Genomic DNA, 26,467 nt, shown 5'->3' with positions numbered 1-26,467 from the left:
ACTGAAATTTTTGCTAAATTATTTTCAGTTAGGACTTGGAAATAGTCTGAACTATTGTAGGATTATAGGCATCAGTAAGAGTTGCTGTATTTATCAGCCTGAACCTAGTTGTTTGTTGGGGGGAAATCATTTCATAAGTCAAAGATTCACACTGATCCTTGATATGGAAACTACTGGTTTTGATGCTACCGTTCTTTGATTCAGATCATTCAGTTCTTTAGTGTAATGCTATATGCCGCTAGTGGTAAAATCTGGAACCTCAAAACCGAAATCAGTTCAGCTTAACAGAGAATACACTGTTTTATGTTTCTTAGCCTACTGTAATTGTTTCAAATAAATAATTAGTGGACAAAATCCGGGCTGTATTATAGTGTTTCGAGGTTTTGTACATCAGCTTTCTTCTTGATCTGCTTAACTATTTTTCTGCTAATTCAGCCCATGCCGAGCTGCGGTACCTGGATGTCGATGCATAGCAGAGAGATACCAGAGCCATGACCCCTAGAAGTCGCCTTACTGCTCACATCTTTAGAAGTGTTGCTCCCTCAGACACGACGACATGAGAACCCACCCAGTTTATTTCGTTGAGATATGGGTTCAGGAAAACCCAGCAGTTGTTGTGTTTCTGCTAGCAAGGTTGTCAGAATCGCGATTCTATTATACGATTCTACGACTTTACGACCCAAACTAACCCCTCTGATTCTACGATTTTACTTCATAGAGTCTACGCTTCTACGATTCTGATAGTGAAGATTCTATGATTTGCGATCCTACCATCGGGGTTCCGATTCGATTCAAAATCGCGATTCTGACAACCTTGTCTGCTAGCTTAACTTGGTCCGTTCTCCTGGAAATATATGAACCTATTTGCGTTGGCATCACCGTTCTGAAATTCCGAAACTGTTTGAACAATGGTGCGGTGACATTAGTCTGTAAATGCCTTGACAATGTTGCTAGGTACATTTCTTGCAGTGAGTTTTGTTATTCTGTACTCTTCTTCATCAATGAAAATCAGCACCCTGCTGCTTTTTTGTCAAAAAATAAATGTATCCGGACACGAGTTGCTGCATTTTGCTGCGCACGTTGTAAAAGTATCCCACAATGCTGTAAGAAGCACATTACATTGTTCTTTTACGTCTGCATGACAACTTCAGACATTTCGCCTTTTCTTTTTAGGGTCAACCGGTCAAGAGTGCAATATATGGAAACCGGATTATCGGGGGGGAGGCCCGGGTTACAATCAGTATTACAAATGGTAGAAATAAGCGGAGGCACACTCGCTGGCAGGGAAAAAAAACTGCCAACGCAGCCAGCTAATGAGCTACACGGTTGCAGTCTCTACTTACTTTCCTTTTTTTTTAGAAAGCGAATATATTAATATCACGAAGATATCAATTACACCCTGCCTCTGTATCAACAAGATGTCCAACGACATCATGGATACACCGGGATTACAAGTGGTTCTTCAAAAGCAATGCCTCCAAGAAGAAAACAATGAACAACCGTTGTCGTTGCCCGATCGAAGATCTTGGGTTTTCATGCTGGAGAAAGTCCGAGTTCACCAAAAGCAATGCCTTCAACAAGGTGTTTCCAGGTACAACAAATAAAGGCCAGACGTTGGGTTTTCACCCTGAGAATCAAGACTTGGTACTCAAGATGTTGGGAAACATAGTAGAAAAAAAAACGCGTATACGCACACCCAAGATCAATATGAAGATGCATAATAGGTCGGGATCATGATCGTTACCGTCACCGAGTTGCAGCGGAACAAGATCGTGTTGGTGTAGATCGTACTTGGAGTCCTTCAAACCATCGATGAATGATCCCGCGAACCGCTCGCGAACAGTCCCTCGAACCAGTGGCGGATGTATAGGGTGGCCAGGGTGGGCTGCGGCCCACCCTGAGATTATGAGACAGGCCATATACATATACATTCTAAATGGGCCAGAAAAAAATAGCCCAATAAACAGACCGTCCATATCTAAATTGCGGCCAATTCCCCGACGCCCACTGCTCCCTCGCACCTGCTCGACCCCGATAGCCGCCTCCGCGCCTCGCCTCGCCGTTCCTCGCCGTCGTTCGCGCTCGGCGCCCCTGCCACCGCCTAGCCGTCGAGGAAGCCCCCAGCTCTCGCCTCTTCTCCAGCCCGCCCGCCCGGCCCTCGATCCAGGCGCATCTCCCTGCACGCGCGGCGAGCCCTGTCCCAGCACGCGGCTGCGCCTTGGCCCTGCCGGAGTCCGGTTGCCTGCGCCCCTGCTGCAGCTCGTCGGGCGGCTGCCTGGCGGCCCTACCCTCGCCCCCTCCAAATCCAGCTGCGGTGAGGTACTGAAAACACGTACCCCAAATTCATGATTTACCCCAAATTTATGATTTAGGGTTTGCTTTTTTGCACTATGTTCTGCCTCAATTAGCTTTATGGATAGGAAGCAGTACTGATAGAAAGTAGTATTCTTGCAGATTTGTTGAAGAATGAAGAGGGCAGCAGACATTGTTTCTCTTTTTCAAAGAGAAGCTATGAAGATAGGGAATAAGAAGAAGGCAGATAATATGTCGGATGTAGCTGAAGAGCAGACCCGCGAAGTTGTGTGTATGCCGGTTGTGATCGAAGAGCAAATTGAAGAACCAACATTGTCTATGTCAAATGTGACCATAGAGCAAACTGAGGACGTGTCACCGCCATCACCACCGGTTTATGATTTTAGTCATCTTAAACATGATCCCGGGGACAGGCTACCCATTGCAAGTTATCCTATTAATGATCAAGATGCAGTTCGAAGAGCATATATCCTTAAAAATCCATTCAAACTTTATGCACATGACTTTTAAAAAAAGAACAATTGGGATCAGAGAACGTTCATTCAATCCTTTGTGGCTTCATAATCATAGTTGGCTTGAATATAGTATCAAGAAGGAATCTGCATTTTGCTTTGTATGTTACTTGTTCAAAGAGAAAAAACTAGTGGTAAGGGAACTAATGCATTTACTGATGGTGGTTGGAGTAATTGGAATAGAGAGGATGCTCTTCTTAAGCATGTTGGTTGCGTATCAAGTGTGCATAATGCAGCTCAAGAGAGATATAACTTATTTGTGAATCCTCATGCAGCAATTGATGATCTTTTTGTCAAGGTGAACAGTGAGGATCTACATCTTTACAAGATGAGGTTGAAGTATTCACTTAGATTCTTGCAGTTTCTTCTTCATCAAGGATTGACATTTCATGGGCATGATGAAAGTGAACAGTCTAGCAATAGAGAAAACTTCCTTGAGCTATTGAAGTGGCTTGCAGCAAATAGTGAGGAGGCAAATAAGTATGTTTTGAAGAATGCACCAGGTAACTGCCAATTGACATCTCATCAGATACAACATCAGATTATTCAATGTTGTGCACAACTTACTAGAAAGAAAATTATTGATGAGCTTGGTGATGAGCACTATGCTATTCTAGCCGATGAGTCTAGTGATGTATCACATAAAGAACAACTAGCTTTATGCTTGTGTTTTGTTGATAAAGTAGGGAGGCCGTCTGAGCACTTTCTTGGAGTTGTTCATGTAAGTGACACTACTTCATTGTCACTTAAGGAAGCAATTGAAACTTTACTTATTGATCATGGTTTGACTATAACACAAATTCGTGGGCAAGGATATAATGGGGCTAGTAATATGAGAGGAGAAATTAAAGGATTGAAAACATTGATCATGAAAGAGCCACCTTCTGCCTATTATATTCATTGTTTTGCACATCAGCTCCAGCTAGTTCTTGTTGTTGTTGCCAAGGGAAATGATGATTGTGTGTGGTTTTTTGATTGTGTGTGGGGCCTTGGAAATCTTGTTAATCTCTCGGTTAAGCTTGTCCAAACAGGGAGACATATAGTTCATCATTTGGGTGTACTTGCTTTTAAAATTGGTATTGATTCTCCCGGTGGCAACGCCAAATGTTCAGAGAGCATTTTCTAAAGGAAATATGCCCTAGAGGCAATAATAAAGTTGTTATTTATATTTCCTTATATCATGATAAATGTGTATTATTCATGCTAGAATTTTATTAACCGGAAACTTAGTACATGTGTGAATACATAGACAAACAAAGTGTCACTAGTTTGCCTCTACTTAACTAGCTCGCTGAATCAATGATGGTTATGTTTCCTAACCATAGACATGAGTTTTCATTTGATTAACAGGATCACATCATTAGAGAATGATGTGATTGACGTGACCCATCTGTTAGCTTAGCACGATGATCGTTTAGTTTGTTGCTATTGCTTTCTCCATAACTATACATGTTCCTATGACTATGAGATCATGCAACTCCCGAATACTGGAGGAACACTTTGTGTGCTACCAAACGTCAGAACATAACTGGGTGATTATAAAGGTGCTCTACAGGTGTCTTTGATGGTGTTTGTTGAGTTGGCATGGATCAAGATTAGGATTTGTCACTCCGATTGCCAGAGAGGTATCTCTGGGCCCTCTCGGTAATGTACATCACTATAAGCCTTGCAAGAAATGTAGCTAATGAGTTAGTTACGGGATGTAGCATTACGAAACGAGTAAAGAGACTTGCCGGTAACGAGATTGAACTACGTATTGAGATACCGACGATCGAATCTCGGGCAAGTAACATACCGATGACAAAGGGAACAACGTATATCGTTATGCGGTTTGACCGATAAAGATCTTTGTAGAATATGTAGGAACCAATATGAGCATCCATTTTCCGCTATTGGTTATTGACCGGAGACATGTCTCGGTCATGTCTACATAGTTCTCGAACTCGTAGGGTCCGCACGCTTAACGTTCGGTGACGATCGGCATTATGAGTTTATGTGTTTTAATGTACCGAAGGTAGTTCCGAGTCCCGGATTTGATCACGGACATGACTAGGAGTCTCGGAATGGTCGAGACGTAAAGATCGATATATTGGAATCCTACGTTTGGACATCGGAATGGTTCCGAGTGGTTCGGGCATTTTTCCGGAGTACCGGGAGGTTATCAGAACCCCCCGGGGAGTATATGGGTCTTAGTGGAATAGAGGAGAGGGAAGGAAAAAGAGGGAGGCGCCCCCCAAGCCCAATACGAATTGGGAGGGGAGGGGGCCCTTTCCTTCCTCCCTCTCTCCTCCTTCTTTCCTCTCCTACTCCTACTTGGAAGGGGGGGGGGAATCCTACTCCCGGAGGGAGTAGGACTCCCCTAGGGCGCGCCATAGAGAGGGCCGGCCCTCCCCCTCCTCCACTCCTTTATATACGGGGGAGGGGGCATCCCATGGACATACAAGTTGATCATTGATCTTTTAGCCGTGTGCGGTGCCCCCTCCACCATAATCCACCTCGGTTATATCGTAGCGGTGCTTAGGCGAAGCCCTGTTCCGGTAGCAACATCATCACCGTCATCACGCCGTCGTGCTGACGAAACTCTCCTCAAAGCTCTACTGGATCGTGAGTTAGCGGGACATCACCGAGCCGAACGTGTGCAGATCGCGGAGGTGACGTACCTTCGGTGCTAGATCGGTCGATCATGAAGACGTATGACTACATCAACCGCGTTGTCATAACACTTCCGATTAAGGTCTATGAGGGTACGTAGACGATACTCTCCCCTCTCTTTGCTATGCATCACCTTTATCTTGCGTGTACGTAGGATTTTTTTTGAAATTACTGCGTTCCCCAACAGTGGCATCTGAGCCAGTTCTATGCATAGATGTTATATGCACGAGTAGACCACAAAGGAGTTGTGGGTGTAGGTATATACATATTGCTTGCCGTCACTAGTTGATTCCTGATTCAGTGGCATTGTTGGATGAAGCGGCCCAGACCGACATTACGCGTACGCTTACGCGAGACTGGTTCTACCGGCGTGCTTCTCACACAGGTGGCTACTAGGTGTCTGTTTCTCCAGCTTTAGTTGAATCGGATTCAATGAACAGGGTTCTTTCTGAAGATCAAAAAGCAATCACTATACCACGTTGTGGTTTTTGATGCGTAGGTAAGAACGGTTCTTGCTCAACGCGTAGCAGCCACGTAAAACTTGCAACAACAAAGTAGAGGACGTCTAACTTGTTTTTACAGGGCATGTTGTGATGTGATATGGTCAAGACATGATGCTAAATTGTATTGTATGAGATGATCATGTTTTGTAACACAGTTATCCACAACTGGCAGGAGCCATATGGTTGTCTCTTTTTTGTATGAAATGCAATCGCCATGCAATTGATTTACTTTATCACTAAGTGGTAGCGATAGTTGTAGAAGCAATAGTTGGCGAGACGACAATGATGCTTTAGTAGAGATCAAGGTGTCAAGCCGGTGACAATGGTGATCATGACAGTGCTTTGGAGATGGAGATCAAAGGCACAAGATGATGATGGCCATATCATATCAATTATATTGATTGCATGTGATGTTTATCCTTTATGCATCTTATTTTGCTTAGTTCGGTGGTAGCATTATAAGATGATCTCTCACTAAATTTCAAGGTATAACTGTTCTCCCTGAGTATGCACCATTGCTACAGTTCGTCGTGCCGAGACACCATGTGATGATCGGGTGTGATAAGCTCTACGTTCACATACAACGGGTGCAAGCTAGTTTTGCACACGCGGAATACTCGGGTTAAACTTGACGAGCCTAGCATATGCAGATATGGCCTCAGAACACTGGAGACCGAAAGGTCGAGCGTGAATCATATAGTAGATATGATCTACATAGTGATGTTCACCATTGAAAACTACTCCATCTCACGTGATGATCGGACATGGTTTAGTTGATATGGATCATGTGATCACTTAGATGATTAGAGAGATGTCTATCTAAGTGGAAGTTCTTAAGTAATTTGATTAACTGAACTTTAATTTATCATGAACTTAGTACCTGGTAGTATTTTGCATGTCTATGTTGTTGTAGATAGATGGCCTGTGCTGTTGTTCCGTTGAATTTTAATGCGTTCCTAGAGAAAGCTAAGTTGAAAGATGATGGTAGCAACTACACGGACTGGGTCCGTAACTTCAGGATTATCCTCATTGCTGCACAGAAGAATTACGTCCTGGAAGCACCGCTAGGTGACAAACCCGCTGCAGGAGCAATGCCAGATGTTATGAACACCTGACAGAGCAAAGCTGATGACTACTCGATAGTTCAGTGTGCCATGCTTTACAGCTTAGAACCGGGACCTCAACGACATTTTGAACGTCATGGAGCATATGAGATGTTCCAGGAGTTGAAGTTAATATTTCAAGCAAATGCCCCGATTGAGAGATATGAAGTCTCCGATAAGTTCTACAGCTGCAAGATGGAGGAGAATAGTTCTGTTAGTGAACATATACTCAGAATGTCTGGGTACCACAACCACTTGACTCAACTGGGGGTTAATCTTCCTGATGATAGTGTCATTGACAGAGTTCTTCAATCACTGCCACCAAGCTACAAGAGCTTCATGATGAACTATAATATGCAAGGGATGGATAAGACGATTCCTGAGCTCTTCGCAATGCTAAAGGCTGCGGAGGTAGAAATTAAGAAGGAGCATGATACGTCTCCAACGTATCTATAATTTTTGATTGCTCCATGCTATATTATCTACTGTTTTGGACATTATTGGGCTTTATTATCCACTTTTATATTATTTTTGGGACTAACCTATTAACCGGAGGCCCAGCCCAGAATTGCTGTTCTTTTGCCTATTTTAGGGTTTCGAAGAAAAGGAATATCAAATGGAGTCCAAACGGAATGAAACCTTCGGGAACGTGATTTTCTCACTGAACATGATCCACGAGGCTTGGACCCTACGTCAAGAAATAAAGGAGGATGCCACGAGGTAGGGGGGCACGCCTACCCCCCCAGGCGCGCCCTCCACCCTCGTGGGCCCCCTGTTGCTCCACCGACGTACTCCTTCCTCCTATATATACCTACGTACCCCCAAACAATCAGAGACGGAGCCAAAACCCTAATTCCACCGCCGTAACTTTCTGTATCCACGAGATCCCATCTTGGGGCCTGTTCCGGAGCTCCGCCGGAGGGGGCATCCATCACGGAGGGCTTCTACATCAACACCATCGCCTCTCCGATGAAGTGTGAGTAGTTCACCTCAGACCTTCGGGTCCATAGTTATTAGCTAGATGGCTTCTTCTCTCTTTTTGGATCTCAATACAATGTTCTCCCCTCTCTTGTGGAGATCTATTCGATGTAATCTTCTTTTTGTGGTGTGTTTGTTGAGACCGATGAATTGTGGGTTTATGATCAAGATTATCTATGAACAATATTTGAATCTTCTCTAAATTCTTTTATGTATGATTGGTTATCTTTGGAAGTCTCTTCGAATTATCAGTTTGGTTTGGCCTACTAGATTGATCTTTCTTGCAATGGGAGAAGTGCTTAGCTTTGGGTTCAATCTTGCGGTGTCCTTTCCCAATGATAGTAGGGGCAGCAAGGCACATATTGTATTGTTACCATTGAGGATAAAAATATGGGGTTTTTATCATATTATTATTGCATGAATTTATCCCTCTAAATCATGTCATCTTGCTTAAGGCGTTACTCTATTTTCATGAACTTAATACTCTAGATGCATGCTGGATAGCGGTCGACGAGTGGAGTAATAGTAGTAGATGCAGGCAGGAGTCGGTCTACTTGTCTCGGACGTGATGCCTATATACATGATCATACCTAGATATTCTCATAACTATGCTCAATTCTGTCAATTGCTCAACAATAATTCGTTCACCCACCGTAAACTGCTTATGCTCTTGAGAGAAGCCACTAGTGAAACCTATGGCCCCCGGGTCTCACTACAAAAAAATACACTTCCGTGATGATACGTGTTTGTCACAGTAGGTCGCGTTTTTTTGTCATGCATGTACATCCATGATAAATTTATGACAGAATCAAGATAGTCATACCTGTGCTGTCGTAGAAGTGTTCGATGACATTACCAAAATTATCATCACGGAAGTGTCCACTTCCATGACGATAAATCGCGCGTCACAGAAGTGCTTTTGTCAAGGGTGACCGACATGTGGCATCCACCGTAACGGAACGCCGTTAAGCTATTGGGTCGGGTTTTGGATCCGATAACCTGTTAACAGCCCCGACCAATGGGGATTTTCCACGTGTAAAATCATCGTTGGCTACAGGAGACATGTGTCAGGTCCGCGTTGGCACAGGTGTCACTCATCCAATGGGCGAGACGCGCCTATGATATGTTGACACATGGACCAGCCCATCAAGTTTAAATGGGCCGGCCCAACTGAAGGCCCACAAGATTTTGCGGACCATAATGGGCCGGCCCAGCTAAAGGCCCATGAGATTTTGCGAACCATAATGGGCTGGCCCAGCTAAAGGCCCACAAGATTTTGCGGGCCATAATGGGCCGGCCCAGGTAAAGGCCCACAAGATTTTTGTGTGCCATAATGGGCCGACCCAGTAAAGGCCCACAAGATTCTTGTGGATCATAATGGGCCGGCCCAGTTGTAGGCCCACAAGATTTTGAGGACCCTAGTAGGCCGGCCCATTAACTGGCTGCCATGTTTTGGGCCAAATGTCGGCCCATATTTGATTCAGTCTATTAATGGCCTGCCACGCTCCGGGCCTAATAGTGGCCCATATGAGATCCGGCCTGTTAAAAGCCTACCATGTTCTGGGCCAAATTACGGCCCAGATCAGGTCTGACCCTTTAAGAGGCTTTGGGCTCAATTATGGCCCATATCAGATTCGGCCCGTCAACTGGACACTATGCTTTTGGGCCCACTTGCTAAAGCCCCACTTAGTAATTCAGCCTGATATTAGTTTTGGCCTGTTAAGGGCCCGTTTAACATTTCGACCCTATATTAATTTCGGCCTGTTAAAAGCCCGTCATATAGTTGGGCCTAACTATGGCCCGGTTTGCATCCGGCCTGCTCGCAGCCGATATCTGATTGGGCCAAACAAGGACCGAGACAATTTTGGCCTGTTAAAAGCCCGTGATTTGATTCACACAATCATGGTCCGGGGTTCATTTCGGGCTGCTGCCGGCCTGTGAGCTATTCGGCATGTTTTAGGCCCAGCCTACATCGTGATTTCATGACGACCCGATTATGTACCGTAATTTTACGGTTTGGCCGGTTTACTGCGAAGACAAGATATATATATATATATACAGTAAAATAACTGCAGCATCGTGAATAAGAAAAAAACCTAGACTATACAATAAAGAAATTACGGCATATTACATCCACTGGGCATCAAAGTTCGCCACTATGATAATAAAGCACAAGCAGACAGCAGATTACATACACTGGGCATCAAAGATCGCAACCAGTGCAAATAAACACGCTGACAAAATAATATACAAAACCGACAACACTTCAATAGAGTTCAAGAAAGGTTAGCCCTGCTGGGGAGCTGCAGTGCAAGCAGCTGAGCAAGATGATGAGACTGCGCTTGTTCAACACTTATATCTTCCTCACTCTGAAAGATAAACAAGCAGACAAATGACATGTTTTGCACATAAAAGTATCAGTGCTGACAATTCATCACATTTTTTACTGACGAATAAAGTGACATAGTTTAAAATTGCATTAACACAATATGGTATTGTTCAGGTCAAGACATGACAGGAAATGACATTGTGAAGGAGTTGGCAGCTTCACGACATCACTGGTTTACAGAGCAAGAACTCATAAGTATCAATGGTTAGTGTGCTGTCAATTTATACCATTTCAGATTGGCAAATAAAGAGACGGTTTAAATAATAGTAGAATGACATGACATTGTTCATAGTTAAGACATTGCAGAATATGACATTGTGCTGTAGTGGGTAGGTTCACCACACCACTGGATTACGGATGAAGAACAGAAGCATACATGCAGTGCAAAAGAAGATCACTTGCTCTATATAGTTTAATTTACATGGTATGAAGAAGGAACTTGGTTGTACAACTGAAAACTTAAATTGAGAAAGGACAAACTTTTGTTTATGAACTACATAATAAACTTTAAACAAGCAATTTGATGCAAACACCAAAAATAAACAGCTGTTGCAGTCATGCCTAACGAAATATATACAACAAAGTTTGAAGGCTTGAGATGGACAAACTTACATTATTGGTGAAGACAGGCTCTATAAAGGCCTTGTCTATGCTGATGGGGGGGGGGGCAATTCAAAAAGTTTACCACAGAATCTTCTTCAAAAGCATTGCCTTTATTCTACATTTTGTTAAGAGTAAATATAGATGTGATAATATACGAAAAAATGGAGAATATTTAAGATAAGATGAAAAGTGATGCTACATAACCAAGTAGCTATAAATGTAAGTGCATCGATACAGGCAAAAGGTACAACCAAGAGCAACGCACAGCTAAACTTCTTCAGTACCAACCTTATGGTAAGAGTAAATATAGATCTGATGTGTAGAAAATGGAGGGCAAAGGAAAATAAGCTGCAGAGTGATGGTACATGAACAACTACCTGTCATTATAAGTACACTGATAAAGGACATCATGTACTTACAAGAACAATGCAGAGCTAAAAAACATTGGCATTGGATATATTCTATACTAATGTAACCATTCATACAGATCAGATAATTTGGAGCGAACAATTGATAAGAAAGCTATCATGCATACTGCTGTCACATAATGAACCAGGTATGTATGCAAGTACAGTGATACAGGACAACAGGTACTAACAAGAGCAAAGCAGCGGGCAGCATATTTGCGATATCCTGTCGTTCTTGTCAAACCGAAATTCTTCTTCGAGCAGATTTCCTGCAAAAAGATCCGTAAGGCACATGCGAAAAAGTAGAAGTTCAAATTGTCATGTGATTTCATAGACAATACCTCATCCTGGGAATGAGACCAGTGCATAACAAGGTTTTTCCATTCAATGTATTCTAAATTTAGCACAGGAGACTTCACCGGAAATTCGTTTATAGACTTGCCATCAAAATGTGATTTCCTCAGGTAACACCGATACTGCTGCAATGCTTCCTTGAAAAGCACAAGCAAGCTTTGCTCGTCATGACTATCCAGATTGACCCTCGCCTAGTTACAACAATGTAATGTAAATCATTGATGTGTTCAATCAGCAGAAAACAGGAAAATAATAACCATGAATAATAGCACTTACACGTAAGTTGGACAGGAAGATGTGAAAATGGTGTTTGTCTTCGCAATAATCTTCCCATGATGGGAATATATGCACGTAGTCCCTAACAACATTGAAAGAATTTTCTTTTAAACTGGGAATAAATGGAATGGGGTTCCAATCTGCAGGAATTGGCCGTCTCTGCAGTTGGGATAGGTCTTCGGCCGGTGGACTTGCTGTACTTTTTGCTAGAGTGGGATTTTTATGTGGTACAGCTGGTGCTATGGCAAATGAAATCGGTATACCTTTTGCTGGAGTGCAGGTCCTGTGTGGTCGGGCTAGTGGTGTGGCCAGTGAAGTATGGGTACAGTCTGCTGGAGTCGGTCCTATGTTTTGTGTCACTGGTTGTACAGCCAATATAAGTGGGGTGCTGTCTGATTTCTCCGGCACCACCATGTTTTTCAAGGACTTTGCTGATGCTCCTTCAGGTTCGGCAATCACCCTCTTCCTTTTTGATGTCTGATGCACAAGAACAACATTTGAGTGGAAAAACATGGTATGATGATAGATGGAATATGTATTGATAATGGATGGGCATGACATCTCGACATATATGATGAGTAAACTAAGCAGATGGCGGTGCAACAAAGTAGAAGAAATGCAAGACAACATATGCAAGATACCCACAATCAATAAAACATTGCCAAATTAGAACAGACACCTTGATGGGTGAACATGACAGGCCATCTGCCTTTGACTCCTCGAGGTTAGAATAGTCATTAGGATCATATTCTGAACAAGAATCAACAGGTGGGGAGCGTATGAGTTTCATTGCATCCAGAATGGCACTCAATGCCTTTGTGCCAATTTTGTAAGTCACTGCAGTGTTTAGCTTCAAGAGTGGACTGCTGCTAGTGCGACACAAAGCAACTACATAGATCATAGTGTGGATATAACGGGAAAATCTTAAGCATCAGAGTAAAATCAGCAAAGTGGAACTTGCTGGAATATATGTGCTAGTATTGCCGGTACGGCTAGAAAGGCTTCGGATACCAGCTCTCTTCAAGTGAAGGTGCGGTACTATTAATATCAGTGTAACTCTCAAAGGAGACACATCTCCCCGCATTTCCTTGCTATTCTTATAGGATTCAAGTGGGCAGACCACTACAAATCCTATTCCTATGTTTACAAGATCCTACGAATCAAAGAGGCTCAAAGTGTCCATCACAACCGACCGTATAGACCTCTATACTGCAAATGTCCCTGCTCATCTTCAGTACAAGGAACATACTGTACTACTATCATACTCCCTCCATTCCAAAATATAAGTCTTGGTAGAGATTTCCACTATGGATCACATACAGATGTATCCAGATACATTTTAGAGTGTAGATTCACTCATTTTGCTCCATATGTAGTCCATGGTGGAATCTATACAAAGACTTGTATTTAGGAACATAGAGAGTACATATTAAAGAAGAACGGAAGAGGAACATGGTAAAGAAGAGCAAGCAGATTTTGGATAATAAAATGTTGGTTGCGTAGTGCCCACACATGATGAACCAGAGCGCATTAAGAATGCAACTCCCAGCTGTCTCTCGACCATTTCAGGCGGTTGGATGAAGATCCTATGTCTCCTAACCCTTCTTCTTCATGGTCTCTGATTCTTCCCATACAGAACAACGCATGGGCCGCCAGCTGGACCACCGGCCCCCACCGCCTGTGTTCCTCCGCCACCCCACCCCCGCCCCAACCCCCACCTGCATCAAGTTTTCTTCGTTCGGCGAGGCCCCACAACCACCCGAGCCCCTTCGATCGCACCGGCGAACTCCGGCGAGCTCTGAAAAATCGACTGACCCAATTTTGAAATTTAGTCTACTGTGATTTAACTAGTGTGGAATATAAAAGGGGAAAACCATAAGCATTGGTAGTATAGTGTTGAGCGTGCCATGGCGGATCTGAAGGTGCAAACCGGATAAAGGAAACTTCGCAACCAAGACAAGAAATCAGAGTAAAGCAGTGGCGATCTATTTTCTTGCTGCGATAAATAAGTTGAGCAGATACGAAAGAGTATCGCCACTGGTGCGGCGCCGTGTACGCATCTGCTGAGAATTTGACGGTGCTACGGTAGCGATGGCTGTCGGTGGCGTGGAAGCAGATCTAGGAGGGTAGACGATGGCGGCGGGGCGCGGTGGACGAGACCGTCGTAGGAGCGGCGCCGGAAAGGTGGACGACGACGGGGATGAAGCGAGAGGACGGGATGCAAGGATCCCGGTCCGAAGCCGTGGATGAGAGAGGTTGATCTCTTGTAATGGACAGCAGCGTCGGGGTATCAGCTCCGGCATGGTGGAGGAGGACGGCGGTGGATGGGGTGGCGGATGGCGGCGGACAGAGGAGGGTGGGATGGAGAGGGTGTTTTGGCGCCCACGGAGTACGAATGGGGAAAAGGGAGGTAGAGAGGAAGGGGGGAACCATGTATTCAGGGTGCGCTTGTCTCAAATGCAAGGAAATTTACAAACTTAGCCCCCGTTTCAAATTTCTACTACATCACAGCAACATTAGTCGGTTGGGGATAGGACGATAATCTTGCATACACCGAATATTTGCCGACGAGAGTTTGTTTTTGGCGCCCACCGTGTATGAATATGAATTGGGGAGGGAGTCGATTTCGGCCGAGGACACACTGTGTTTTGGTGCCCACCGTGTATGAATCCGGGTGAGAGGCGGTTACGTCATGTTTGGGGTGTAATTACAAACCTACCCCTATCGAAACCTATAGAAATCCAGCAGATAGGCTTTGCGTGGCAGGGATAGGCAGTAGTGATTTCCATCTCGCAGATTTTGGTTTCGGGCGGTTACTGCGACTTTCCCTGCTTGGTTCAAATTTTGCAGAGTGCACGTTTACCGTGCCAACTCAATTCGAATCCCGTTTGTATTCTATTTTTTTCGGGCGGGATCCATTTTCAATTGGAATTACATTCTATATACATCATTTTTTATATATACTTTCAAAAGCACAACACCATTTATACATAAATATGGTTTACAAATGGCATGACCTCAGATTCATAAGGTTGTATCCGTTGTTGGAAATATGAGCAATTTACCAAATGATTTTATTAATAGAAATATTAGAGAAAGCATGACTAATATAACATGGATAAAAGTAGTCATGCGATCTGACAGAGAGAAGGTAAATAACATCTTCATATATGAACTGCAACCAGACATGTCTAAAGCAGATAGTAGAACAAGTTGCATAGATAGCGTAGAACCTAACACATGTAGGACAGACACTAGAGCAAAGAACTGCGAGAGAACTTCTAACAGAAAGAGCAAGAACACGTACGGGACAACAGCAGCAGTAGCACTGGACTTGGGGTCGGTGTCATCGCCAGCCATGTCGTCGAGAAGGTCGTCAATGTCAGGGATGAAGTCGTCGTCGGGGAAGTAGTCGTCGGAGTCCGGGGCGTCCGTGACGAAGAAGTCAGTAGTCACGCTGAGCGGTCCCCGAAAACCTTATCACCCTTCTCCCTTACAAGACTCAAAAGGTGCGGTTTCGGAGGCCTACTATCCCGACCCGCGGTGCACACCGCAAGCAGGGATGGGGGAACGTAGCAGCAGCGCAGTGCTCAGGAACTTGTGGCGAGAGGAAGAAGAGGTTCTGGTGCGTCTCTCTGGGAGGAGCGACCTCCCTTTTATAGGCGCAAGAGAAGGAGGCGAGAGGGCAGCGACGGGAGGTGAAACGAAGAGACGGAGATGAAGCGAACAGCCAGCAGCAGAAGGGCTGCACCGTTCGCATTCAAACTCCACTTTCGCAAAAATCTTTTCGGCTTCCGTGTGACCTTTCGTATACCCGTAGTGCGTGGCAAAAATTTAGACATCGGCTCGGCTCATTCCCGCAACCCGCAGCATGGCGCGGCGCGTCGTGACGAGGCGTGGCGTGGCGTGGCGTGGCGGGGCGGGCGGCGGAGGAGGAGCGGGCGTGGATGTCCTTCTTGTTCTCATGCTCATACTAGTGGGGAAAGAACCTCCCTTATAAAGAGGTCCAACTCCCTCTAAACTAGCAATGTGGGACTAAACTTTAGTTCCACCTCTTGCCTTGCACGAATGGGCTACGCGGGCCTCTAGGATTTATTAAGAATTTCTGAAACTGCTATTGGGCTAGGCCCAAAGTAGACAAAATTCCAGCAATCCCCCACCAGATCCTAGAGGCACACAAAAATTGCCTTTGGTTCCAAAACACTGTTTTATATACCGGTACTGCAGTGGAGACTGTTAAGTTGAAATTCCACCTAGAACTCTACGCTACACTAGTAAGCAACTTGAACAGTGGACTGGGCCTTGAACTGCAAGTTTTCTGCGAATCTAGCTTCACATAAAGCCTTGACCGATACGTGGCTACCGTGGGTCTTCCCCACAGGTGGAGCTTATGCGTCATACTCCGTGACCTTTCATGAGTTTACTAGAGAGAACCCTACTGTCATAGATTGCGACGTTTGACAATCAGACTCATATAGGTGTGTTCTTCAAAAGATGTTTTGCAGGACAACATCTCTGCTTAAATGAGCCACTTAGAACACATTAAGATATACATCAACCTGCCATGCAGATTAGGAGAGTATTGCATCTTCATAGGGTGGTATTGTGAATAGTAAGGATACTCTCCTCTCAGTTGACCAACAGCTTGTCTTCCACATCTAATTCACGGGATCTCCGAACACAAAGAATAGGTTACCACTGTGAACAACTCATATTGTGGGTCTCATACCCATCTCCCTCGATGCATTATCTATCACATTATGTGAAAGACCCTTAGTAAAAGGATCTGCCAGATTTTTAGACGTTTGGATATAATCCAATGCAATAACTCCGAAGTTTTTCATTTTTCTGACAGACTTTAACCTTCTCTGAACGTGTCTTGATGACTTCATGTTATCCTTTGAGCTGCACACTTTCGTGATCACAGGTTGATTGTCACAGTTCATAAGGATACCCGGTACAGGTTTCTCAACAACCGACAAGTCATTCAAGAGCCGACGAAGCCAATCTGCTTTGACTGTAGCTGTATCTAGTGCTATGAGTTCTGCTTCCATTGTTGACCTCGTTAAGATGGTCTTCTTGCAAGATTTCCAAGAAACAGCGCCACCTCCATGAGTGAATACATATCCGCTCGTGCCCTTTATCTCATCAGCATCTGAGATCCAGTTTGAGTCACTATACCCTTCAAGCACCTTTGGGTGCCTGGTGTAGTGAATTCCATAATTTGCAGTGCCTTTCAAATAACGCAAAACTCTATCTAGAGCTTTCCAATGCACATCTCCTGGTTTTGAGACAAACCGACTCAGTTTGCTAACAACAAAAGAGATGTCAGGTCTTGTAGCACTGGCTAAGTACATAAGCAAGCCAATAATCTGAGAATATTTCAATTGATCTCTAGCAATTCTTCGATTCTTTCGAAGTAACACACTTGCATCATAAGGTGTTGGAGAGGGCTTGTAGTCACTACAGCCAAAGCGACTCAAGATCTTTTCCACATAGTGAGATTGAAGCAATGTAATCCCACCATCATCGTCTCTCAACAACTTGATGTTCAGAATGAAATCAGCCACTCCTAAATCCTTCATCTCAAAACAGCGAGATAGGAAATTCTTGACCTCCTTAATAACATTCAGATTTGTTCCGAAAATCAGTATGTCATCAACATACAATCAAAGGATAACTCCCTCGCCCCCACCATGGCGATAGTACACACATTTGTCAGCTTCGTTCACAACAAAGCCTGCAGCTGTTAAAGTTCTTTCAAACTTCTCATGCCACTGTTTGGGTGCTTGCTTGAGTCCATACAAAGACTTCAGCAACTTGCACACTTTTCCTTCCTGACCATCTAGTACAAACCCATCTGGTTGTTCCATATAAATTTCCTCGTCCAACTCTCCATTTAGGAAAGCATTCTTAACATCCATTTGATTAATGAGAAGACCATGCGAGGCAGCTAGTGAAAGTAGAACTCGAATAGTGGTCAGTCGAGCCATAGGTGAGTAAGTATCAAAGAAGTCTTCACCTTCCTTTTGGGTATAACCCTTAGCCACGAGACGAGCCTTGTACTTTTCAATAGTACCATCAGGCCTAAGATTATTCTTGAATACCCATTTGCATCCTATAGGTTTGCACCCATAAGGACGATCAGTTATCTCCCAAGTTTCATTCGCCAAGATGGAATCCATCTCGCTACGAACTGCTTCCTTCCAATAGTCAGCATCTTCAGATGCATAGGCATCTGAAATAGAACTGGGAGTGTCATCTATGAGATACACAAGAAAATCATCACCAAAAGACTTTGCAGTCCTCTGTCTCTTGCTCCTAGTAGGAACTTCATTGTTCACCTCCACAGGACTTTCAAAGTGTTCCATCGAAATAGCAGGTTTGGTAATTATAACTGGTTCCTGATTCGATGAACCAGGCATCTCCTGATTAGATGAGGTAGCCATATCCTTCATGGGAAAGATATCTTCAAAGAAAGTTGCATCATTCGACTCCATGATCGTACCGACATGCATGTTAGGTACCTCAGATTTTACAACCAAGAATCTATATCCAATGCTATGAAAAGCATATCCCAAGAAAACACAATCCACAGTCTTTGGTCCAAGCTTCCGCTTCTTTGGAATTGGAACATTGACTTTCGCCAAACAACCCCATGTTCGCAGATAAGAGAGTTTTAACCTTTTCTTCTCCCATTCCTTGAATGGAGTTATCTCTTTGTTCTTTGTGGGAACTCGGTTTAGGACATGACATGCCGTCAATATCTGTTGGGTTTCGTAGTAATTTCAAAAATTTTCCTACGCACACTCAAGATCATGGTGATGCATAGCAATGAGAGGGGAGAGTGTTGTCTACGTACCCTCGTAGACCGAAATGGAAGCGTTGACACAACGTAGAGGAAGTAGTCGTACGTCTTCCCGATCCGACCGATCCAAGCACCATTACTCCGGCACCTCCGAGTTCTTAGCACACGTACAGCTCGATGACGCTCCCCGGGCTCCGATCCAGCAAAGCTTCGGGGATGACTTCCGTCAGCACAACGGCGTGGTGATGATGATGATGTTCTACCGACGCAGGGCTTCGCCTAAGCACTGCAACGATATGACCGAGGTGGAATATGGTGGAGGGGGGCACCGCACACGGCTAAGGAACGATCATGAAGATCAACTTGTGTGTCCTAGGGTGCCCCCTGCCCCCGTATATAAAGGAGCAAGGGGGGAGGCTGGCTGGCCCTATGGGGCACGCCAAAGGGAGGGGGAGTCCTCCTCCTAGTGGGAGTAGGACTCCCCTTTCCTAGTCCAACTAGGAAGGAAGAGGGGGAAGGAAAGAGAGGGAGAGGGAGAGGGAAAGAGGGGCCGCGCCCCCCCTCCCTAGTCCAATTCGGACTCCCCATGGGGGGGGCACCACCTCCTGGGCTGCTGCCCTCTCTCTCCCCTCAGGCCCAATAAGGCCCATTACTTCCCCGGGGGGTTCCGGTAACCCCTCCAGCACTCCGGTTTTATCCAAAATCACCCGGAACACTTCCGGTGTCCGAATATAGTCATCCAATATATCGATCGTTATGTCTCGATCATTTCGAGACTCCTCGTCATGTCCGTGATCACATCCGGGACTCCGAACTAACTTCGGTACATCAAAATGCATAAACTCATAATAACTGTCATCGTAACGTTTAGCGTGCGGACCCTACGGTTCGAGAACAATGTAGACATGACTGAGACAAATCTCCGGTCAATAACCAATAGCGGGACCTGGATGCCCATATTGGCTCCTACATATTCTACGAAGATCTTTTATCGGTCAGACCGCATAACAACATACGTTGTTCCCTTTGTCATCGGTATGTTACTTGCCCGAGATTCGATCGTCGGTATCCAATACCTAGTTCAATCTCGTTACCAGCAAGTCTCTTTACTCGTTCCGTAATACATCATCTCGCAACTAACTCATTAGTTGTAATGCTTGCAAGGTTTATGTGATGTGCATTACCGAGAGGGCCCAGAGATACCTCTCCGACGATCGGAGTGACAAATCCTAATCTCGAAATACATCAACCCAACATGTACCTTTGGAGACACCTGTAGAGAACCTTTATAATCACCCAGTTACGTTGTGACGTTTGGTAGCACACAAAGTGTTCCTCCGGCACACGGGGGTTACATAATCTCATAGTCATAGGAACATGTATAAGTTATGAAGAAAGCAATAACAACATACTAAACGATCGGGTGCTAAGCTAATGGAATGGGTCATGTCAATCAGATCATTCAAATAATGATGTGACCTCGTTAATCAAATAACAACTCTTTGCTCATGGTTAGGAAACATAACCATCTTTGATTAACGAGCTAGTCAAGTAGAGGCATACTAGTGACACTCTGTTTGTTTATGTATTCACACATGTATTATGTTTCCGGTTAATACAATTCTAGCATGAATAATAAACATTTATCATGATATAAGGAAAAAATAATAACTTTATTATTGCCTCTAGGGCATATTTCCTTTAGTCTCCCACTTGCACTAGAGTCAATAATCTAGATTACACAGTAATGATTCTAACACCCATGGAGCCTCGGTGCTGATCATGTTTTGCTCGTGGAAGAGGCTTAGTAAACGGGTCTGCAACATTCAGATCCGTATGTATCTTGCAAATCTCTATGTCTCCCACCTGGACTAGATCCCGGATGGAATTGAAGCATCTCTTGATGTGCTTGGTTCTCTTGTGAAATCTGGATTCCTTTGCCAAGGCAATTGCACCAGTATTGTCACAAAAGATTTTCATTGGACCCGATGCACTAGGTATGACACCTAGATCAGATATGAACTCCTTCATCCAGACTCCTTCATTTGCTTCTTCCGAAGCAGCTATGTACTCCGCTTCACATGTAGATCCCGCCACAACGCTTTGTTTAGAACTGCACCAACTGACAGCTCCACTGTTTAATGTAAACATGTATCCGGTTTGCGATTTAGAATCGTCCGGATCAGTGTCAAAGCTTGCATCAACGTAACCGTTTACGATGAGCTCTTTGTCACCTCCATATACGAGAAACATATCCTTAGTCCTTTTCAGGTACTTCAGGATGTTCTTGACCGCTGTCCAGTGATCCACTCCTGGATTACTTTGGTACCTCCCTGCTAAACTTATAGCAAGGCACACATCAGGTCTGGTACACAACATTGCATACATGATAGAGCCTATAGCTGAAGCATAGGGAACATCTTTCATTTTCTCTCTATCTTCTGCAGTGGTCGGGCATTGAGTCTGACTCAACTTCACACCTTGTAACACAGGCAAGAACCCTTTCTTTGCTTGATCCATTTTGAACTTTTTCAAAATCTTGTCAAGGTATGTGCTTTGTGAAAGTCCAATTAAGCGTCTTGATCCTATATCTATAGATCTTTATTCCTAATATGTAAGCAGCTTCACCAAGGTCTTTCATTGAAAAACTCTTATTCAAGTATCCCTTTATGCTATTCAGAAATTCTATATCATTTCCAATCAGTAATATGTCATCCACATATAATATCAGAAATGCTACAGAGCTCCCACTCACTTTCTTGTAAATACAGGCTTCTCCGAAAGTCTGTATAAAACCAAATGCTTTGATCACACTATCAAAGCGTTTATTCCAACTCCGAGAGGCTTGCACCAGTCCATAAATGGATCGCTGGAGCTTGCACACTTTGTTAGCTCCCTTTGGATCGACAAAACCTTCCGGTTGCATCATATACAACTCTTCTTCCAGAAATCCATTCAGGAATGCAGTTTTGACATCCATCTGCCAAATTTCATAATCATAAAATGCGGCAATTGCTAACATGATTCGGACAGACTTAAGCATCGCTACGGGTGAGAAGGACTCATCATAGTCAATCCCTTGAACTTGTCGAAAACCTTTTGCGACAAGTCAAGCTTTGTAGACAGTAACATTACCGTCAGCGTCAGTATTCTTCTTGAAGATCCATTTATTCTCAATTGCTTGCCGACCATCGGGCAAGTCAACCAAAGTCCACACTTTGTTCTCATACATGGATCCCATCTCAGATTTCATGGCTTCAAGCCATTTTGCGGAATCTAGGCTCACCATCGCTTCTTCATAGTTCGTAGGTTCATCATGATCTAGTAGCATGATTTCCAGAATAGGATTACCGTACCACTCTGGTGCGGACCTTACTCTGGTTGATCTACAAGGTTCAGTAGTATCTTGTTCTGAAGTTTCATGATCATTATCATTAGCTTCCTCACTAATCGGTGTAGGTGTCGCAGAAACAGGTTTCTGTGATGTACTACTTTCCAATAAGGGAGCAGGTACAGTTACCTCGTCAAGTTCTACTTTCCTCCCACTCACTTCTTTCGAGAGAAACTCCTTCTCTAGAAAGGATCCATTCTTAGCAACGAATGTCTTGCCTTCGGATCTGTGATAGAGGTGTACCCAACAGTCTCCTTTGGGTATCCTATGAAGACACATTTCTCCGATTTGGGTTCGAGCTTATCAGGTTGAAGCTTTTTCACATAAGCATCGCAGCCCCAAACTTTAAGAAACGACAACTTTGGTTTCTTGCCAAACCATAGTTCATAAGGCATCGTCTCAACGGATTTTGATGGTGCCCTATTTAACGTGAATGCGGCCGTCTCTAAAGCATAACCCCAAAACGATAGCGGTAAATCTGTAAGAGACCACTACAGGAATCAGCTACTTTGCCGTCTGCCACGGCGGATGGCAAAGGCATGAACGGCGGACGGCAAAGGCCTTTGCCGTCAGCCGCGAACGGCAAAAGGCTCCGGCAAAGTAGGCTTCGGTAAACAGCTACTTTGCCGTCTGCTACTGATGGCAAAGTCTTTGCCGTCCGCCGCAGACGGCAAAGAGAGCGCGGCAGACGACAAAGAAGGTGGACATCAATAATTGCGCTGTCAGTCCGTTAAGTGGCTAACGGCAGGCCTTTGCCGTCCGCCACTAACGGCAAACTTTCTAGTGTCTTTGCCGTCCGCCGTATGATGTCATCTACACGTCACTACATGGCAGGTTCTTTGCCGTCTGCCACTGATGGCAAAGTCTTTGCCGTCTGCCACTGTAGGCAAACTGACCAAACGGGTCAGCTCCCAGGAAGCACAGCTGGATGCCACGTGCCTTCTTTGCCGTCCGCGGCAGATGGCAAAGAGCCTGTTGCCGTCGGTGGCAGACGGCAAAGAGCCTGCATATCGGCTCTTTTATCTGTTTTTTATTAAATCCAACAATTTTCATCACAAATATAGATGACATATATAGATATATTTCAAAAGGCCATTACAGAGCAAACATATAAGATATCCAACACATAACTTCATCATCCAACCATATATATTACATGCATAGTTCCATCATACATAACAAGTTCAACATAGAGGCATCCAACCATATATATTACAATAGTTTCATCCAACGATACATGCATAGTTCAACGATACAAAAGAAACAGAGAAAGGGATAAGGAGCACTCCATCTATGCAAGCTTTCGTCAAGTGAATGAACTCTGCAAAATGAAAAATAAGAAAGTTAGAACAAGAAGAGTAGAACAAGAAGAAGAGTAGAACAAGAAGAAGACTAGAACAAGAAGAGTAGAACAAGAAGAAGACTAGAACAAGAAGAGTATGTCATTTATGAGCTAACTTACGTGAAATGGATCATATATGAGCTAACTAAGTTGAAATGGGTCGTTTATGAGCTAGCTAAGGTGAAATGGATCATTTATGAGCTAACTTAGTTGAAATGGGTCGTTTATGAGCTAACTAAGGTCAAATGGATCGTTTTTCAGGTAACTAAGGTGAAATGGATCTTTTTTAGCTAACTTAGATGAAATGGATCATTTATGAGCTAACTTAGTTGAAATGGATCGTTTTTGAGCTAACTTAGGTGAAATGGATCATTTATGAGCTAATTTAGTTGAAATGGATCTTTTTGAGCTAACTTAGGTGAAATGGATCATTTAAGAGCTAATTTAGGTGAAATGGATCGTTTTTTAGGTAACCTAGGTGAAATGGATCGTTTATGAGCTAAATTAGTTGAAATGGATCGTTTATGAGATAACCTAGGTAAGATTGGTCATTTTGGAGTTAACCTAGGTGAAATGGGTCATTTTAAAGCTAACGTAGGTAAAATGGATCATTTAGGAGCTAATCTAGGTAAAATGGGTCATTTTTGAGCTAACTTGGATGAACTGGATATCATTTATAAGCTAACCTAGGTAAAATGGGTCATTTTAGAGCTAACTTAGGTAAAATGGATCGTCTATAAGCTAACTAAGCTAATTATGCAATTTTTGACATAAGTAAGCTAAGTACAGATCATTTTAGAGCTAACTTAGGTAAAATGGATGGTTTTGGAGGTCAGTAAGCTTATTAAGTCATTTTGGAGGTGAAGAAGCTAAGTCTAGGTCATTATGGTAAGCATTGGAGGAAATAAAGCTAAGTCTAGGTCTTTATGCATGTGTTAAGCAAAACACTAGATAAACTTACCAAGATGAACTGAGCCTTTGGGTAGAAAGCGTCCAAATACTGTCATAATTGCGTCATAGCATTCTCTGCCCAAGTTGAACTGAGCCTTCAGAGCCATTACTTGTGAGATGGCATCCAACTGACAAAGCTCAGTGTGCTCGTGGAGCAGACGTTTTGAAGACTCCATCATTTCATTGAAGGCCTTTGCAGACTCCTCCATCTCCTCGTCCGAATCCCGAGCATCATCATAGCCTTGCACCATGTTTTCCATCCCGGTACCATGCTCGTCGGTGCGACGACGATCCACCTCAGCTCGGTCACGTTGGGCAGACTCACCATGAAATGTCCACACCATATAATCGGGCGTAAAACCACTCTTCTGTAGGTGTTTGCCCATTTCAGCCTCTGTCTTCTTTTCCCAATTGCCGCACCGGAAACAGGGGCACCAGGTTTTCTTTTGGCCATTTGCAAATGCGGCTTGCACAAACCCCTTAGTTTTTGTGAACCATTCAGCGCTCCATTTGTTCTGACCAGTGTGACCGGTATACATCCAAGCACGGTCACTCATCTTGACTTTCAGAGCTACTGGACACACAACAATTATATATGTAATTCACCATGTATATATTCATCAGTTGATTTACTTTGTCAATTTTATTACGTCCATGCAACCTACACTCTAATAGGTAATGATAGGTCCTAATCCCACCCGTGTATGTGTAGATTGGGTTTATTTTCCCATGCTATGCTCCGGATTCGACGCAAAATTTCGGCAGCACCTCCCCGCTGTTCTCCTGATACACGTCTCTGCAATAAACAGAGAGGATGTGTACCCGGAGAACAACAGGGGAGGCACTGACGAAATATATGCGTCGGATCCGGAGCAAAGCATATGGAAAAACGAACCCAATCTACACATACTCGGGCTGTCCATGGATAGCGTTGGACAATTCGAAAGAATCAAGGTTATAAATATGCAAATGCATGCATATTTATAACTATGACGCTTTCGAACGGGAGACACATATTGGTTACGCATACTGATGATTCAAGACATATATATAGCTAGCTATCAAGTTTCATCGGAATAGATCAAATAATTAATGGGGGAGGAGGACTTGTCATTTGTGCTCACCCACGAACGAAGGGGCAGAGCTCGTCAAACGCACGGCGAGGTCGTCGAACACCAAACCTCGCAGCGATTAAACAACTGCACATTTAAAACTACACGATCAACACAATTATATATGATGTTTTTCATAACAAAATCGAAAAATATATGACCTAACTAATAATTCACAAATATATGACCCCGTCGGCCTCTGGAAGGCCAAAGAACACCTTTTCGGGAGGTGTCGGTGGTCGGGGTGTCCTGTCGGTGTCGGGGTGCCGTGTCGGGGTCGGGGTGCTGTTTCGGGGTCGGGGGGTCGGGGTGTCGTGTCGATGTCGGGGTAGTGCCGTGTCGGTGTCGGGGTGTGGTGTCGGGTCAGGCTCGGGGTCGGGGTGTCGGGTCAGGCTCAGGGGGTCGGGGTGTCGGGGTCAGGGTCGGGGTGTCGGGTCAGGCTTGGGGGGTCGGGGTGTCGGGGTCGGGGTCGGGGTGTCGGGGTCGGGGTCAGGGTCAGGGTGTCGGGGTCGGGGTGTCGGGGTCGGGGTCTCGGGGTCGGGGTCGGGGTCTCGGGGTCGGGGTCGGGGTCTCGGGGTCGGGGTGTCGTGTCGGGGTGCCGGGTCGGGGTCTGGGTACCGTGTCGGGTCGGGGTCGGGGTGTTGGGGTCGGGGTCGGGGTGTCGGGTCAGGCTTGGGGGGTCGGGGTGTCGGGGTCGCGGTCGGGGTGTCGGGGTCGGGGTCGGGGTCGGAGTCGGGGTGTCGGGGTCGGGGTCTCGGGGTCGGGGTGTCGTG

General features: G+C 44.5%; 1 pseudogene; it reads left to right on the top strand.

The window, feature by feature from the left end:
• Positions 1 to 2,511: 2,511 nt before the first annotated feature.
• LOC147958154 (uncharacterized) lies at positions 2,512 to 3,951 on the top strand (annotated as a pseudogene).
• Positions 3,952 to 26,467: the final 22,516 nt, after the last annotated feature.

Source organism: Triticum urartu, chromosome 7A, assembly GCF_056163025.1.
Source record: "Triticum urartu cultivar PI428250 chromosome 7A, HENAU_Tu73, whole genome shotgun sequence".
NCBI classification, from domain to species: domain Eukaryota; kingdom Viridiplantae; phylum Streptophyta; class Magnoliopsida; order Poales; family Poaceae; genus Triticum; species Triticum urartu.
This window is presented reverse-complemented; position numbering and strand designations above follow the sequence as displayed.